At 51.6% G+C, this 16,617-nt stretch overlaps 1 long non-coding RNA gene across 3 annotated transcripts; it reads right to left on the reverse strand.

The window, feature by feature from the left end:
- Positions 1-2,634: 2,634 nt before the first annotated feature.
- On the reverse strand, positions 2,635-8,257 carry LOC131486033 (uncharacterized). Of its 3 annotated transcripts, XR_009249148.1 has the most exons (4): positions 7,222-8,257; positions 5,891-6,118; positions 4,372-4,789; positions 2,635-4,232 (listed from the first exon to the last, which is right to left on the reverse strand). It is a non-coding gene; the product is annotated as an uncharacterized LOC131486033 (long non-coding RNA). The 3 variants fall into 3 exon arrangements; XR_009249146.1 differs by having other exon boundaries at positions 4,372-4,614; positions 5,891-8,257; XR_009249147.1 differs by having other exon boundaries at positions 5,891-8,257.
- Positions 8,258-16,617: the final 8,360 nt, after the last annotated feature.

A 16,617-nucleotide genomic window follows, 5' to 3' on the forward strand; every position in this document is an offset into this window, starting at 1 on the left:
GAGAAATATTATAAAAAACCCCAAACTGAGTTTTTACTTGTCTACTTACTGCTAGTTTAAGTGTGTGTGTGTGTTGGGGGGGGTGGGGGGTGGGGGGTGGGGAGGGTAGTTTCTTTTAAAATTCTTTTAAAAAAATTTAAATAGCAGGACATTTGCCCTATAAAGAGTTCTCTTATCTGGGTAACAGATGTATGTGTGGCACAGAAGCGAATGTATGTTCCTCACACGAGGAAGCCCCCGCTGGACCGATCATTGGACCACCTTATTCTGGACTCAAAATGAGGGAGATTTAAATATGTCTTGTTTAAGCTGCAGCTCTTTCGGATTTTCTGCCACTCCTGGGCAAATCTAATGTTAACTGATACAAAAGAAAGGACGAAGCAGGGCACCTGGATGGCTCAGTTGGTTGAGCGTCCGACTTCGGCTCAGGTCGTGATCTCGCGGTTTGTGAGTTCGAGCCCCACATCGGGCTCTGTGCTGACAGCTCGGAGCCTGGAGCCTGCTTCGGATTCTGTGTCTCCGTCTCTCTCTGCTCCTACCCTGCTCATGCTCTGTCTGTCTCTCTCTCTCGAAAATAAATAAAGATTAAAAAAAATAAAAGCAAAACAAGACAAAACAAAATAAAACAAAACAAAAGAAAGGACCAAAAGAAGCGAACCGCCAAGCAGTAGAGTAACAGTGGTATGATGATGTTGATAGTAACAGAATACAAACAAGATAGTTTTCTTGTGTGAGTAATTTTGCTCAGCAAAAGCCTAGTGCTATCAGGACACTTTAATAAATACATTGGCTATCTAAAAGCCCAGGGCCAAAATTTAAAAAAAAAAAAAAAAAAGTATATAATTGATAGGCACCATCTTTTGCCGTGCCCTCTCACGCCCTGGGAAGTATCAGGAGAAACACGTTGGCTGTGGAATCAGTGAAGTATTACATTAAGCAGTTTCAGCTGACTCAGGGTCACAACTTCCCCTTCTTTCTGAAGAAGCATTTCCTTCAAAGAAATCTCAAGGGTCTGTACGTGGTTACTTCACTCATCACCTAGGGCTCTGGGTAACTGAAGAGGAAGAAAAACCATCTCGGAAACACTGGGACATCGATGTGGCGCCTGAGTGTGTACGATAGCTGTGCGAATGCTTCAATGATCCAGGAGAGACTCTAGGACATTTTCTGGGTAATTAGGGATAAAAGTAACTTTTTAGAAAACTACGCCTTTTGAGACTGAATTGTTGCCAGGATCAGTAGGTGGTCATTAGACCTTCCTCGATCTGAGGCAACGGCCAGAAAACCAGGGCAGTGGGGCGGATATGGTTCACCATCTGCCTTTGTAAATAAAGTTTTATTAGCACACAGCTATGTTCTTGCAGTGTCTGTGTATCATCTATGACTGGTTTTGTGCTGTCACGGTAGAGCTGTATGCCCACAAAGGCAAACATATTTAACGTGTGCCAACCCTTGGTGAAGGCATTTTTTAGTGGAAACCCCGTATCGTATCAAACATTTGCATTTTATGTTTTAAATTTTTTTTCAGTTTATTTTCTTATTTTGAGAGAAAGAGAGAGGGTGTGCAAGCAGGGAGGGGGCAGAGAGAGAGAATCCCAAGCAGGCTCCGCACTGTCTGCACAGAGCCCGACGCAGGGGCTCGATCTCACGGACCCTGGGATCATGACCTGAGCCAAAATCAAGAGTCAGATGCTTAACCGGCTGAGCCACCCAGGTGCGTAAGGCGGATACGCACCCGTATCACACATTTGAAGATGTATCCACAGCCTGTGTTAAAAACAGACACACTGCCGTACAAATTCTGAAAGGTTTTAAATAAGTTTGTTTTTGGCTACAGGCAGCTTGCTTCGTTTACTACTGGTTATGAAATCTTGGCAGCTGCGTATACTTGTGAATTCTTGCATTATGAGAGACTCTGCAACTAATTGTTTTCAAAAGTAATAAAATACCGATGAAAAATTCATGAATGCGGAATTTAACAATTAATGAGGAGAACAAAGTACTATATTTTGTAGATGCTTAATTAGACATTTATTAATTTTAATTTTGCTGCTCCCTTAGTGTGTTTGGAAGGCAATATTTTTTCAGATCTTGACCATTTTCATAGGTCTCGAGCGTTGGGGGCGTGGTGTCCAGCAGAGACGATGTTTGTGTAACACACACGAGGCATACAGCCCCTCCCTTTAGGATGCCGGTCTGTATTATGTATGATCACTTTCCCCGACTGACATGATTCATGGATGTTCTCACCACAAGGTTTTTCTCAAGTCTGTGTACATGACTTAAAAAGTTTCTGCGGCACCTGGCTGGCTTAGTCAGGCAAGCGCCTAACTTCGGCTCAGGTCACGATGTCATGGTTCGTGGGTTCGAGCCCCATGTCGGGCTCTGCGCTGACAGCTTAGAGCCTGGAGACTGCTTCAGATATCATCTCCCTCTCTCTCTGCCCCTCCCTGGCTCCAACTCTGTCTCTCTCAAAAATAAATAAACATTTAAAAAAATTTTTTAAATAAGTTTCTATTAGAAACACTGGCATCAGGAGGTTTTGGTGAAAATGCTGAATTTACATAAATCCGTGAACTAAATCGAAATCTTATTAATAGCAATGAAGAAGGCAATAAAAACAGAAATAGTAAATATTTTCAGGGAAAATGTGATTTTATTAAGAACATTAGCCTCTAAATGACTTAGTAGTCCAAGGCTAGCTGCAGTCTGGGAAGTTAAATATTTTGCATTTCATCAATTTTGGTTTTCCATTTGCATTAATAGTCTCGTTGGTTTTATGGGTGCTTCTCATCGGAGGTGTTTGTTTTGGTCACTTCTGTGATTCACTGAGCACAGAAGCCCTCCTAGCTGTTAAAACCTCCCCAACAGAAACAGTAGCCCGGAGACCCTCACTTTATGTCCCCGTGAAGTAGGTGTAGCAAAAGCATCCTCAAGAATGATGCGTGGGCAGAAGACTGCACACCTTGTCTGGTCATTGTCTCTTCTGCAAGGTGCATGTCAGAGGCATAAATCTGTCCTGAAGAAGGAGGAGGCTAGAGAATTCTAGAGCTAGAATAGGAGAGACACTGATACTGAACTTTTCCACATTAGCAGAGCCTAATTGCCCCCAAATCCATCACCTCTCATTCCTCAACAGAAACTTGACTTTTCTGCCATCCAGAATGGAAGTGACCCTTCCATCCTCCCTTGAGCCAGGTATGACCATGCGACTAAGTTCTGGCCAACGGAAGGCAACTTCCTGGAAGTGTCCCTGATGAGGGCAGATGTGTCTGTCTGTTCCCACTCTTCTTCTTCTACTGGGTTGGAATGAGGATTTGATGGCTGGCGCTGAGGCAGCCATCCTGGGCATCACCATTAGTGCTGATATATGGCATGCCAGCAAGATAGAAGATGGGTCAGTTCCTGCCGCCATGGAGTCCCACTGGACCGTCCATGGACCACCTTACCGTGGACTCAGAATGCGGGAGATTTAAAAGTCCCATTGAAGCCACTGCTCCTTTGGGTTTTCCGGGCAAATCTAATCTTAACTGATAGAAAAAAAAAAAAGGACCAAGAGAGGTGAGCTGTGAGTAGCAGAACAGAGACATGTGGCACCGACTCCGTGGATGTTGGCAGGTGTCAGGGACTCAAACACTGTGGGCCAGAGGCCTGGCGACAGCGTGGAGAAATGAAGCAGTTGCTAACAGCTGTCCCCTGCTGTTTTTTGAAAAGCGGCCCGTGTTCTGAGCTCGGATCGAGGGAGGGATGACAGGAGAGAGCCATGACGCAGAAGCATGGTAGCCGCTGCTTGCTGCCTTTAGCAAAGCTTTACAAGAGAGCGGCCGGTGTAGGCGTGGGAAGAGGGGATGCCCTGTGATGATGGAGATGCTCCCTGCCTGCAGCCTGCCACCGAAAGTGACCGAGAGCTTGGTAATTTGGAGCCTTGCAGGGTTGAAAAAGCAACTGCTAGGCTCTCCCATGGCATCCGGAACTGGGATGGTTTTCCACAAAGCAGCACACTTAGCAGAAAAGAAAACCGAGCCCTGTCCCACTGACGTGTGAAGTTCGCAGCAAAGCCCGTGGCCCCCGGAGGCTCGGGGTGGCCAGGACATCGCACCAGGAGACAGGGGGGGCCACATGCAGGCCAGTGAGTGAAAACGGCCGACACTTCAGGGTTAGAAACTGCCTTGACGGCTAAAGCTGATGGGCAACTGATGGATCCAAGGTCCACACGTTTTGGAACAAACACTCTGCCAAAGAAACCACAGCCTGGTCTGCAAGAGCCCGGGACTGTCCAGCCCCAGAGCAATCCCTGGAGCCACCACCACAGAGACCCCAGGACGACACGCCCTCTGACGTCCACTTGGGGCAGGGGCGGCAGAGACGCACCTCGCGAGGACCCTGGCGGGGGGCCGTGGCGTCCTGGCTGTTCCTCCTGCTCGGATTGGCGCACGTGGATGGACCAGGGGGAGGTTGTGCTTCTCAGTCTTCGCTCCAGAGGGGCGTTTTTCGTGCCGGCGTCTCCTTCCCACTCACCCGCCTTATGCTGGGTGGACTGGGAGCCGGGGACTGCCTGGTTCGTAGCTTCGAACCGTTTCTGGTGGGGAGGTTTTCCGCCTTATCCTTGGGACCCTGCGTTTTGAGGCAGATGCGGGGACTGGCTGGGGCTTTGCCGCTGTGTCCGGGGGTGCGGTGGGGGTGGGCCGTGGGTGCAGCAGAAGGGCGAGCGCCGATATGTGGGTGGCTGCAGGGTGGGCGGTGGCCGAGACTGCTACCCAGCCCACAACCCTGTGCCTTCTTCCTTCTCCTAAGAAATAAAGTCCCTGAGTTTTAGCCAGAGTATGGCTTCCTCAAATGCAAACATCTCCTGGACTCGCCTGACCTGGATGCGACCAGGTAACCGAGTTCTGGAATGTACGTGTAGAGCTTTACCCACCGTGCAGCGCGTGTTGGGAGGAGCCTAGACCCTCACACCGGCAGCCACGAGGGCCTGGGTCAGCACATTTTTACGGGAGAGGAAAATAAACGCAGCCCACTGTTTACATGGGGGGGGGGGGCTGCTGTCTGTCACTTACAGCCAAGCAGAATAGTAAGCCACCTAAATTATATGACCTGAGAAACGAACCTATAAATAGAAAAAACCCTTGTGTGTGTACTAATGTGCGTTATGCTTTAGAGAAGTTACCTTTGTTAGTTTGTCTTATCCACCGAAGAGATATTTTTTCATTACGTTCAAACACATTTTTGTATGATTAATGTTTTGCAGTTATAACATGCTGCATTTTTCCTTAATATGTTTCTACAATTCTTTTTAAAAATGTCTGTTACAGGGGCGCCTGGGTCGGTTAAGCGTCCGACTCTGGATTTCGGCTCGGGTCACGATCTCACGGTTGGTGGGTTTGAGCCCCGTGTCGGGCTCTGCGCTGGCACTGTGGAGCCTGCTTGGGATTCTGTCTCTCCCTCTCGCTCTCAAAAATAAATAAATAAACACACACAAAAATGTCTGTCACTATCCCGTGGCAGATCCTTTAAAATATAAGGACACATAGTGCATAGGTTACATAGTATCTTTCTGGCATTGGATTAGATTTTTGGAAACTGCCAAAAGTCATTCGGGACCTTGCTGGGTAAGCAGTGAGTGATGGGTGTCAGTGATTCTGTTTAGAGCTGGGAGTAGGGGTGAAGGTGGCCAGACCGGGAAGGAGCTGGGTCCGGGGAAGTTCTCAAGGGGACCTGTCAGATGTTTGGGCCGTGGGCTCCCTGGGCAGCCGCGCTGGGTGGGTTCACCGTGCCCAGCTGGCCCTCTGAGGTCCCAATATGCCCTATTTTAAGACCAGGAGCTTCATTCTATAGTTTGTGCCTTGAGACGTTCGGTCGGGCCCCCTGGATCCCAAATGAGCACGCTTACCTGGTGGGGTGGTGTTACCAGGGTCTCTGCTTTAACCAAGAGGAAATTTCCCAAGGCTGCTATGTCATGCGGTTGGAGACATAAAAATCCACACATGAATCTGAACCCACGAAGGAGGCCCCCACTGGGCACAGGGCGGTGAGCAGGTCCTAGGTTCTCAGAACCATATCGTTGGGGCCACTGTTCCCTTTCCAGACACTGCAGTGTCCGTGTTAACTAACCGGTGACCTGAGGGGAAAGAAAGGAGAATGATTTTGTTGTTAGGGTTATTCACGTTACATTAATGAGCCACCTCCAACGGTCCACACTCACCAGTCTCTGGGGGAAAAACCCAGTTTGGCGAAGTTTTCAGTTGGTATCTACTGAGAGCTCCAGGGTTTTTTTTTTTGTTTTTGTTCTTTAATTTTTAAATTAAAAAAAAATTTTTTTGCTTTTAAATGTTTATTTTTGAGAGAGAGAGAGAGAGAGAGAGAGAGCGAGCGAGCAGGGGAGGGTCAAAGAGTGAGGGAGACACAGAATCCAAAGCAGGCTCCAAGCTCTGAGCTGTCAGCACAGAGCCTGACTTGGGCCTCGAACTCACAAACTGAAATCATGACCTGAGCTGAAGTCAGAGAGGCTTAACTGACTGAGCCACGCAGGTGCCTGTCCAGGGCTGTTTTTACCAGCCTGTTCACAGGTCAGTGGTTCCAACGGGAGCGGCTATGCCTCCAGGGACACCAGGCAATGTCTACAGACACTTCTGGTTGTTACAACCAGGGGGTGGGTGTGCGGGCACAGGCAGGGTGGATGCTGGGGTGCTGCTGAACCTCTGCAGGGCACAGGACACCCCCCACAGAGAACCACCTGGTTCATAGACCCACACGGACCCCCTCTGAAATACTGTTCCGATGCCAAAAAGCTAATGACCTCAGTTCAATCCAAACAACAAAGGGCTCTGGATGGGCGGGGTGGGGGGAGGAAACATCCAGAAGCAGACTGAACCCTGCGCCCAGGGCACTCACCCTGGGCCAGGCCGCCGCTCTCCCCCCTGGCCTGGCCTGTCAACCAGTTCCTCTGGGTTGACAGTGTCCCCTTATGGAAGCACTCTTGAGCTCCCAGCGGGCTGGGAGTAGAACAAAGATAATTAGACGGGAGCGGCTCGCCCCTGATCCAGACAAACCCGGAGCAGACGAACTCACAGGTGGAATGCTTTCAGCCCAGCGCAATCAACTCCTAGCACTCAGCGCTCCGTTTAGCAGGAGGTGGGCCTGGAAACTTCCGTGTTAGCAGAGCCCAGTGCCAGGCCCAAGGCCACAAGCAGACCCGTGGCCCAAAGCGGGGGCCCAGCTCACGAACCTGCGGGACTCTCCCTTGCTGGGGACGTCCCAGGTCAGGGCCTCAGAGTCTAGTTGTAAAGTGTCATAGATTCAAGAGCCTCAGTTTCCAGGGACATCAGGATGATCCAGAATCGACTGCGGCAGAGGAACGTTGGCGGGTTGGCACGGCAGGTCTCTAGCTCCCTGTCCGTCTGTGACTGCACCGACTTCTGGGAAAGCCCATGCGCACTCCAGGCGTGGATCCGGAATGGTCTAAGCCCCTCAGCTAGCCCCTCCCCTTGCCCACCATGATTGGCTCAGAGATGAGTACATCACTGGGTCTGAGCCAATGAGGGTCAGGTCCAGGAGTTGGAAGGCGGCCGTGTCTTAAACGCAGGGACTGGGGAAGCCGCTTTGCAGGGACTGTGGGGGCACCAGTTGTGGGCAGCGTGGAGGGTTGCTGAGATGAGTGAAGGGCAGGGGCTGCGGCAGGATACTGATGAGGAGAAGGTGAAGTCAAGAGTGACCTAGCTTCCAGCCAAGCACCCCTTTTCCAGAAGGTTCTTTATGACCATAAAGGTTTGAGTCAGTGTATTTGTGCATGTAATAGATTTCTCCTCCTTAAAAAGATTCAATTATAGATTCAAGCATCTGAAATTCAATACTCAAGGATTAATTGAATTAAATTATTTGTAAAAACTTCTCCAGGTTCTTTGCATGAAAGGAGTGTAATATTCATGAAATTCTGTTTGTAATTTCCAGTAGTTGATATGATTCAGCTGCATTTTTTTGAGCAGCTTTATGGGGCATGGAAGGTTCTTTGTAGGAAAGGCAGAAAGAGTGGGCAAAGGATGCCGGGAGAGGGCTGCCCTCACTTTGGGCTTTGCCCGCTGTTTCTCAGGAACCACGTGGTGACCACTGTCTTTGTATTTTCACTTTCTGATTTGATGTTTGAAGCCTTTATCCTCCTATTTTGGAAGCCTCTTGACTTAATGTATTGTGTGATTTGCAAATCAAGACCCCAATAGGAGCTGTCTGCTTTCTTAGCTTTAGTAGCCTTGGTGACCCTGAGTGTAAGACCTGCCTCCTTCCGAAAGTCAGTTTTTAATATGGAACAAAACTGAGTTGTTCCTCCAGGGGCCAAGCAGGCTAAGAATCATAAGAAAAAAATAATAATAATATAACTGTATTATGATTCAATACCTATAATTATTAAAATGCCACCATGAAGGCCTGGGCTTTGCAATGGATGACGGAAGTTGGAGAAATTAGCCCTGAATTAATATTAGTCAAGGAAGTTAACGTGAGAAGCTTCCACCAAGAAATCCACTAATTCTCTTAACTAACAAGGGTTTGTTCCTCGTGCAGAGATAGTCCGGTAACTGCGCGAAGCGGACCCCGAGTTCGCTGTGGCCGGGAATAGATGAAGAGGGCACGGTGACTCTTAAATTCTGCTGATCAGAACTGGCCCCACGGCCACAATCTGCTTTCACGGGAGGCTGGCAGGTGGAGAGGGGCACGTGGGTAATAAAGCCCTAGATGGATTTCTGCCGTTGTGCCTGTTAGAAGTGCAAGCAGAGATTCTGATTTCGAGGGTAGAATTGTGGAGAACTGAATGTGGCCCTAACCCAAGAACCGTGCCTCAGCCCCGGGGTTCCACAGATTATCAAAACACAGCTATGAAGATGCACGTGGGCATCCGCTCCATCGTTTCCCTCCTGGGTGCCCTTCATTAAGTCTAGTCCACACTTGGAGCCTCCGCGGCTTTGTCTGTGAAAGGAGGAAAACATCGATGCATCTCTTACAGGGTTTCCGAGAAGTCGTCAGCACTGCGGTCCGCCTCACCGTCACCATCGTCACCAAGGCCACCAGGGTCAGCAGCAGCAATGTCAACAAACTTGGCTCTGTCGTGTCCTAAACCGATTAACCGTCATCTGCGCCTCACGGTCCGTGGAATGGTCTCTGCTAGGTGCCACCTGCACGGCCCGGGCTCCCGAGAGAGGCCGACTCCACGTTTAAGCAGCGGTGCTTGAGGAGTGGGGGGAGCGGGATACTGTGCCCGGGCCTGGGGACTCTGTGGAGCCATCTGTAGGTTCTCTATGGCCATTCTGCGGCGGAGCACCGTCCCTGGGAAAGAGGTCGGCTGTGGGGCTTCCAAACAACCACATGGAGAGCTTGTCCCAGTACGGTTTCTGGGCTTGGCTTGGGACATTGGGCTGCGGTCTGAAAACCTATATTTTTAATAAGATTTTCAGTGACTCTTAAATGAGCTACGCATCATTGTTTAAGCTCAGCCTTGCATACAGACTGCATTCGTGCATGCACGCATCAAGTATTTGTTGAGCACTTAGCCGCGTGCTGCACCATGTTGGGTATTTTGGCCGCTGTATCTGATTCTCCCATTCTGTCACCACCCCATCCTGTACCTGAGGACCATGGAGCTTGGGGATAGCACACGAGTGACCTGCCCCAGGCCACAGCTGGGAAGCGGGTCCAGAGGTCACACTCTTCACATCCCTTTGCAAAAAGGGGTCTTTTCCCGGAGCTGACGGAGGACAATAGGCAGGAGTCACAGCGGATAGAGGATGTGTGGACGGGCGTGTGTCCATTCTTGGAGGCTGGGTGGTGAGGGGCTGGGAAAGGTCTCCCTGGAGGTCAAGTCAGTTATCTAGGAAGACAAGAGGTGTGTGCGTGTGCGTGTGTGTGCGTTTGAGAGACGGGGGCGGGGGGAGGAGGGAGAAGGAGAGAGGGAGGGAGAGAACATGGCAGAAGAAAGGACACGTGCAGAGGCCTGGCAATAAACAGCATCTCCTCTGCAAGCTGGGGCCTGCCGTGTCCTGACACTCCTGAAGTGCGACGTTCTCTCGGCCGGTTTCGTCACCGCTTATCAAAGTCCCACAGAAGAGTTTTTCTCCGTCTTCTACAAATTTTAATAGAACTTCCTTTAAGGCATGTTAGAGAGACAGTAAGTGGTATGTCAAACTCATGAGGTCGCACTCACGGTATTTCTTAGGATGCGGGTGGAGAAAATCACGGTATTTCTTAGGATGCGGGTCTAGAAAATGAATCCGTGTAAACGACATCACAGAGCACGAGAGGAATTGCAAACACGGTGAAGACCGCAAGCCCAGGGGAGCTGGAGATTGGGGAACCCGGGGCCAGAGCGTGTCCGTCTGTCCCAGCCTAGGAGCCCCACTCTTCGAGTCTGTCTGCGCGTGTCCAGAAAGTGGCGTTGTTCCCAGCGGGGCAACCGTGGCCCTCTGCCACTTTGAGCCGGGAAAGATAACGCACTAAGATACCAGCAACCGCAGGGCCAGATTCTGTCCTCGGGCCGCTCGGGAAGAGCTGTGCTCTCTGGGGGAAGGGTCATGCAAGTTCTAAATTAGCCTTGGGAACCGGTCCAGCCCAGAGCAGGGGCCCGCGGTTCAGGAATGTTCTCTGGCCCTGCCCTCCGAGTCCCTGCTCACAGCCTCAGAGCTGTGGCCGCCACAGAGAGTGGCTAAAAATACCTTGGTCACGGGCCTAGAAAATTACTTTTAGAAAATTGCTTTCCAGAGGCAGCCTCGGGGAAGAGCCGAGGGCAACACGGGCCCCAGGCCGGCCACCCGGCCGCAAAGGTCAGCCAGCCCTTCGGAGGCCTGTGGTTCTCAGGGCTCGGGCTGCAGCGAAATACCACTTTTGGCTCCTTCGCTTACGTGGTCTTCAGAGCTGGAGACCTCCCTGCCTTTACCACCCTAACCGCAAGCGTGGGCTGGGTGTGCAGGAACGGAGGCAGGGCTTGAACCCGCCAGCACTTGAGAAATGTTCCCGCAGCGCCTCTGGGCCCGCTCTGCTTCAAATCACCGCAGAAGCCGGTGCCATCAGGCTCTCCTGCGTGGGTTCCGAGGAGGGACGGGTATGGACGGGACACGGATCACTTCTTTGGGGAAGGGGACCGTGGGCGGAGGTCATGCCCAACTTCCTCCTCGGCAGCCTGGCACTGGGGGGTGGGGGGGCTGATCCATGCCAAAGCGACGAGCCAGGAAGGCACCTGACTCTGAGAAACCACACAGACAGTTGTGCCTGTCCTGTGGACCGGTCCACCCGCAGGGTCCTGTGTCCTCAAGGGCCTGTCAGTTGTGGGGGCCGGGACTGGGTCAAGCATCTCTTGAACAGTGCTATTCACGGCCGCTGCTGTCACTGAGCACTTAGCATGCGCCGGGCACCGTGCACCGTGCACCGTCTCGTGTAATCTTTACGGCAAGGGCACCCGTCAGGGCCGCCACGGCCCCTGTTCTGCTCACGAGGACACAGGGGTGCAGGGCTAGGTGGGGTGCTTAGGCTAACCCAGCGGGTCAGGGGAGAGCAGGGATTTGATCCCGGATTCCTCGGCCACTCCACTCACCTGCTGGGCTCACCCCCCGGGGCTGTGCACAGAGGTAGCCCTTGTTCAGTAGACTGAGTGTCCACGGTTCTCTGGGCCATGATTAAAAAGGCCGGGTCATGATCCTGGGATGGGTTATTTTTGAGGGTAGGATTTGGCCAGGATCCTGTGGCTGAAATAGCAGCTGCACTTGGATCCCCGGGCTCCTGGTGCCCTTTGTCCTGGAGCAGAAACCGCACTCACCAATTGGAGCAGCAGTTCTCAAAGTGGGGTGCACTGAACCGGCAGCCTCAGCATCCCCTGGAAGCTTGTGGGAGGGCACGTTCTCGGGCGCAGCCCCAGATCTGCAGAATCAGAGGCTGGGGGTGGAGACCAGCACTCCGTCTTAGGAAGCTCGGGAAGCTCCGTCTTAGGAAGCTGAGGGTCTGGATGCTCGGGAAGCTGAGAACCATGGCCCAGGGAGATGACAGGTCCCCCTCGTGTCCTTTCCCACTGCCCCTGAGAATGGCTGTTCCCACAGTCAGGGTCGAAGCGGGGGTCAGCGAGGGCTGAGTCATTCCTCATGGGAAGGGTGGGGCTGGGGCCCCAGGTCAGGTCCCTGTGTGTGCGACCAAGCCATATGCCAGGAAGTGACTCTTGAGGAAGATGCTCAGCTACTTCTGACCTCCAGTCACTCCATTCTAGACGACCAGGGCACCCTCCATTCCCTGGGGTGCCCCCAACAGTGCCGATAGATGGGTCTCCTAGAGCTCTCAACACCTGCCTGGCTGTCCCACCTCGTAGAGGAACTAGGAAGGTAGCAAGGTTTGGGAACTGTAGACCGATTCCTTCTACCCCCCGACAGTTCTCTCTGACACGGTCCCAGTGCCTAAAATGCTGCCGTTATTCTTGCCACAGTGTAGCATCTTTGCAGGAGCCATTAACACTTTAGTGTGAAATAGATTTTTCAGCAGTATTTCTAAGTCACGGGTGCTGAGAGTAAAGTCTGGTGGGTTTGGAAGTTGTATGAAAGGCTGATGGGGGTCCTGAGCGTCACGGTAAAGACTCAGGACAGAGAGGAACGCCAGCAACTAAGAGGAGGTATAATCAGGACGTGACCAAACTTGAACAGTTTGAAAGAAGAATCTGTGAAAAGGTGACTTCCTTCCCGTCCAACATCCCAGTCCGTTGGTCCTTCTTCCCAGAAGTGATTATGACTCATTGTCTTTGTGAATAGGTGTGTAGATAGATTTTTTTCTTATTTTCATTATGTGCCAACTGCACCACACCTCCATTTATTCACCTAAACGTCCACCTCAAGGATTGTGTCTTATCAACATGGGCATCTTTATCCAACTTTTTAGAAGTTTCACACCACTCCTTTGTGCGATTATATTGGAATTTACAGAAGTGCCTTCCTGCTGAGAATATTCGGGTGATTTCCAGCCTTCCGCTACAACAAACAATACCACCGAGAGCATTCCGATTGACGTTTCCTCACACACATGTACAGATGTATCGTTCAGGTAAAATCCTCAAGGTGAGATGCCTACACCAAGGGGAATATACAGTTTAAATTTTAATACCTATTGGCAAATTGTCCTCCAACACTCCACCAATAGTGTTTCTCATCAATTTTTAATCTTTACGAGTCTAAGTAAATTTTTTTTAAATGTTTGTAATTGCACTTTTCATTTCCATGTCTTTCATTACAAATGCAGGGAGTTGAGCACATGAAAATGCTTATGAGCCACTGATTTTCCTATGAACTGCCTGCTTTTTCCTCTTTACCCCTCGTTCTAACGAGTTGGCGGTCCTTTTTGTTTATTTGTAAGAGCTCTTTACATGTGAGGTTCCCATCTCTGTCAGTCACAAGTGTGACAAATATTTTCCCAAGGTGTCATTCGTTGATATCTTTTTCCACATGGAAATTTAAAACATCATGTGGCCAAATATATCAGTCTTTTCCTTTATGGCTCTAGGAGGACATTGATTTCTGAGTGGGGACAAAGGGGATGAGGAGAAACCTCTCCAGCTGCCTGCCCCTGAGCGAACGGAACTTGGTCTCAGAACACATCACCCCGACTGGCCGCGTGCCAGTGCTTGATGTTCCACGCTATAGACCGAGTGTCTGTGTTCCTCCCAAGTTCACATGTGGAATCCTAATTCCCGGTGTGATAGTAGCTGCACTTGGGGGCCTTTGAGAGGCAATTAGGTCGCAAGAGTGGTGGCTCATGGACGGGATTACTTCCCTTATAAAAGAGGCCCCGGAGAACCCCCGGCCCCTTCCACCATTCGAGGTCGAGGGAGAGGGTGGCCAACTCCGAACCAGGAAGGGACTTTTACCAGACACTGACTCTGCTGGTGCTTTGATGCTGGACTTCCCGGCCTCCAGAACCGTGGAAATAGGGGCGCCTGGGTGTCTCAGTCGGTTAAGCATCCAACTTCAGCTCAGGTCATGATCTCGTGGTCCGTGAGTTCGAGCCCCGCGTCGGGCTCTGTGCTGACAGCTCGGAGCCTGGAGCTGCTTCGGATTCTGTGTCTCCCTCTCTCTCTGCCCCTCCCCTGCTCATGCTCTGTTTCTCTCTCTCTGTCTCTCTCACTCAAAAATATATAAACATTAAAAAAAAAACAAACTGTGGAAATAAATCTCTGTTGTTTATAAGCCACCCCGTCTGCGGTATTTTGTTAGAGCAGCCGGAGAGACTGAGACGGCCCGTCTCTTCTGCTCGGTCACCATCACCTTCTGTTTCCTTTTTCACATTGTGAAGAATGTGAGCATCACCTCCCCAGAGCGTGTCCCCACTGCCATGTTCCTTCCCGCCTCCTGAAATGTCTCCCTGCTTCCAGGACCTCTGACCCAGCGGGTACTAACATCCCCACCACACTCTCTCTCTGTATCAAAAATCTTCAGTGGCTCCCCAGTGCCTATGGGTTTCCATGCAGTGGTCTTCAAATCCTGATCCTGATCTCTACCTCCAGCCAGAAATTCCAGCAACTCCCAGTTATGTTGTTACCCCAGACACCTCCCTGGCTGCCCCCAGGCCTTTGTTCATGCTGTTCCCTCCTCCTGGATCCTTGTCACCCTTCCTATCAGTGGAACTCTCTGGCCTCTGCGGCCATCGCAATGGCCCTTGTCCATGGTCTCCTCTTCCTCCCCAGGTTGCCTGTGGGCTCTGATCCTCCGGGCCCTCTCCTCATGGCAGGCGCTTTGCTGTATCTTCCTGATGGGCAATGGTGCTCTGTTGTCCTGGGGTTCCTATTCGTTGACCCGGCAATGAGGACCATCCTTGATGTGGGGCTCCATCTGGCTCCCTGGCCAGAGCAGAACATTCTTGCACTCAGGGGGCCAAGGTCTAAGGGCCAAAGACAGCAAATACACACAGATGTGCAAGCTTGTGTGTGGGAGTGCTGTGTGCAGGTGGAGGGTTGACGCTGAGCTGGGACTGAGGGATTCATGGGAGCCAGCGGGGGCCAGGAGCCCCCTAGGCAGGGAAGCAGCAGTGGGGCTTGGGTCTGAAAGGGCTACACTGGTTCAAGGGACCAGGAGGGGAGGGAAGGCTGGAGGGCACAGGCCAGAGGAGAGTGGGTGGAGAGGTTGGTGGGGGCTGATTTCTCAGGGCAGGAATTGGGGGCTAATTCTTAGGGTATGAAAAACCACTTGAAGGTTTTAGGTAGAGAAGCGACAGTACGATTTAGGTTTTATAGGCCCAGAGTTTCAGACGTGACCTATAGGGCCCTGAGTGATCCCTCCCTAGCTGCTTCCTCAGGACTTATTTGAAGGTCATTGCACACTTGCTCATAATTCCCAGCATAGGAAGGGCTGTCCTCCCTCCATGGCTTTGTGCTGTGTCTGCTGAGTACCACATCTTTCTCTCCGGTTCTCTCCTGGGTTATTCACTCACTCACTTGTCCACCTGTCCGTCCATCCACCCATCCATCCACCCCCCCCCCCATCTGCCTGCCCGTTCATCCACCCACCCACACACTCACCTATGCACCTGTCCATCCATCCACCCATCCATTTACCCACCTATCTGTCCATTTGCCCATTCACCCACCACCCATGCACCCATCCAACTGTCCATTCACCCAGGCACCCACCCACTCACCCATGCACCCACTCACCTATCCACCCACTCACCTACACACCCACCCACCCATCTGTCCATCCATCTGCCCAGCCATCTACCCATCTATCCATCCATCCATCCATCCATCCATCCATCCATCCATCCTCACATCCATCCATCCTTCTAGCCATCCCTCCATTCATCCATCCCTCTATCCATTGACCTCTTGCTGTGCCAGGTCCTGTGCTGGATCTTGCAGGGCACTTTTCCCCAGCTCCTCACTTTCCCATAAGGGGGACCACTACTAATTTGGAACTACTAGCCTCTTGCCCACACCTTGCCTGCACCTCTCCATGGACTATCTGTGGCTGCGGTCAACCTGTATTTCCTATTCCCTGAATGCCTGGAGTCCCAGACGTTCTCTGTTCTCTCCTCTCCACCCAGGAGGCAGCAAGCCGGGACAAACAGAGCCTGGTTTTGCCTAGGGTGCACTGCCCAGGGTCTAGTTGGCAGATTGTATAGTGCGCAGGGCGGCCTGGTGAACCTGCTGGGTGGCACCCCACGGCAGCCCCCCACCTCGTGGACATAAAGCTGACACGGTGTTCCCCACCTGCCTGCCTCCCCCAGGCCTCTTTCTCCCTCAGTTAATTCTAAACCCTGGTGATTCTTAGTAACCCGCTAAAACCCCAACACAGGGTACCCGGGACATCAGGGGGTGGGGGGCAGAAACAATGATCTCTGTTCTAGTGGAACAGAGACACTTGAGAGAAAGATGAGAATTAAGCAATCTCTCTCTCTCCCACCCCTCCCCCCTCCCCACCACAACACACACACACACACACACACACACACAACCACAGCTATGGTCGTTGCTACAGAAGGGAGTTTGTGATGACTGGAGAGTGTCACAGGGGGTTTGGCCTCATCTGGGGGTCAGTGCTGCTGAGGGAGCAGTGACCAGGAGGCAGCACCACAGGCTGAGTGGCCTGGCAGGAGGCTCCGTGAGGCTGGGGCACG

This window comes from Neofelis nebulosa, chromosome 9 (assembly GCF_028018385.1).
Source record: "Neofelis nebulosa isolate mNeoNeb1 chromosome 9, mNeoNeb1.pri, whole genome shotgun sequence".
Classification (NCBI taxonomy): domain Eukaryota; kingdom Metazoa; phylum Chordata; class Mammalia; order Carnivora; family Felidae; genus Neofelis; species Neofelis nebulosa.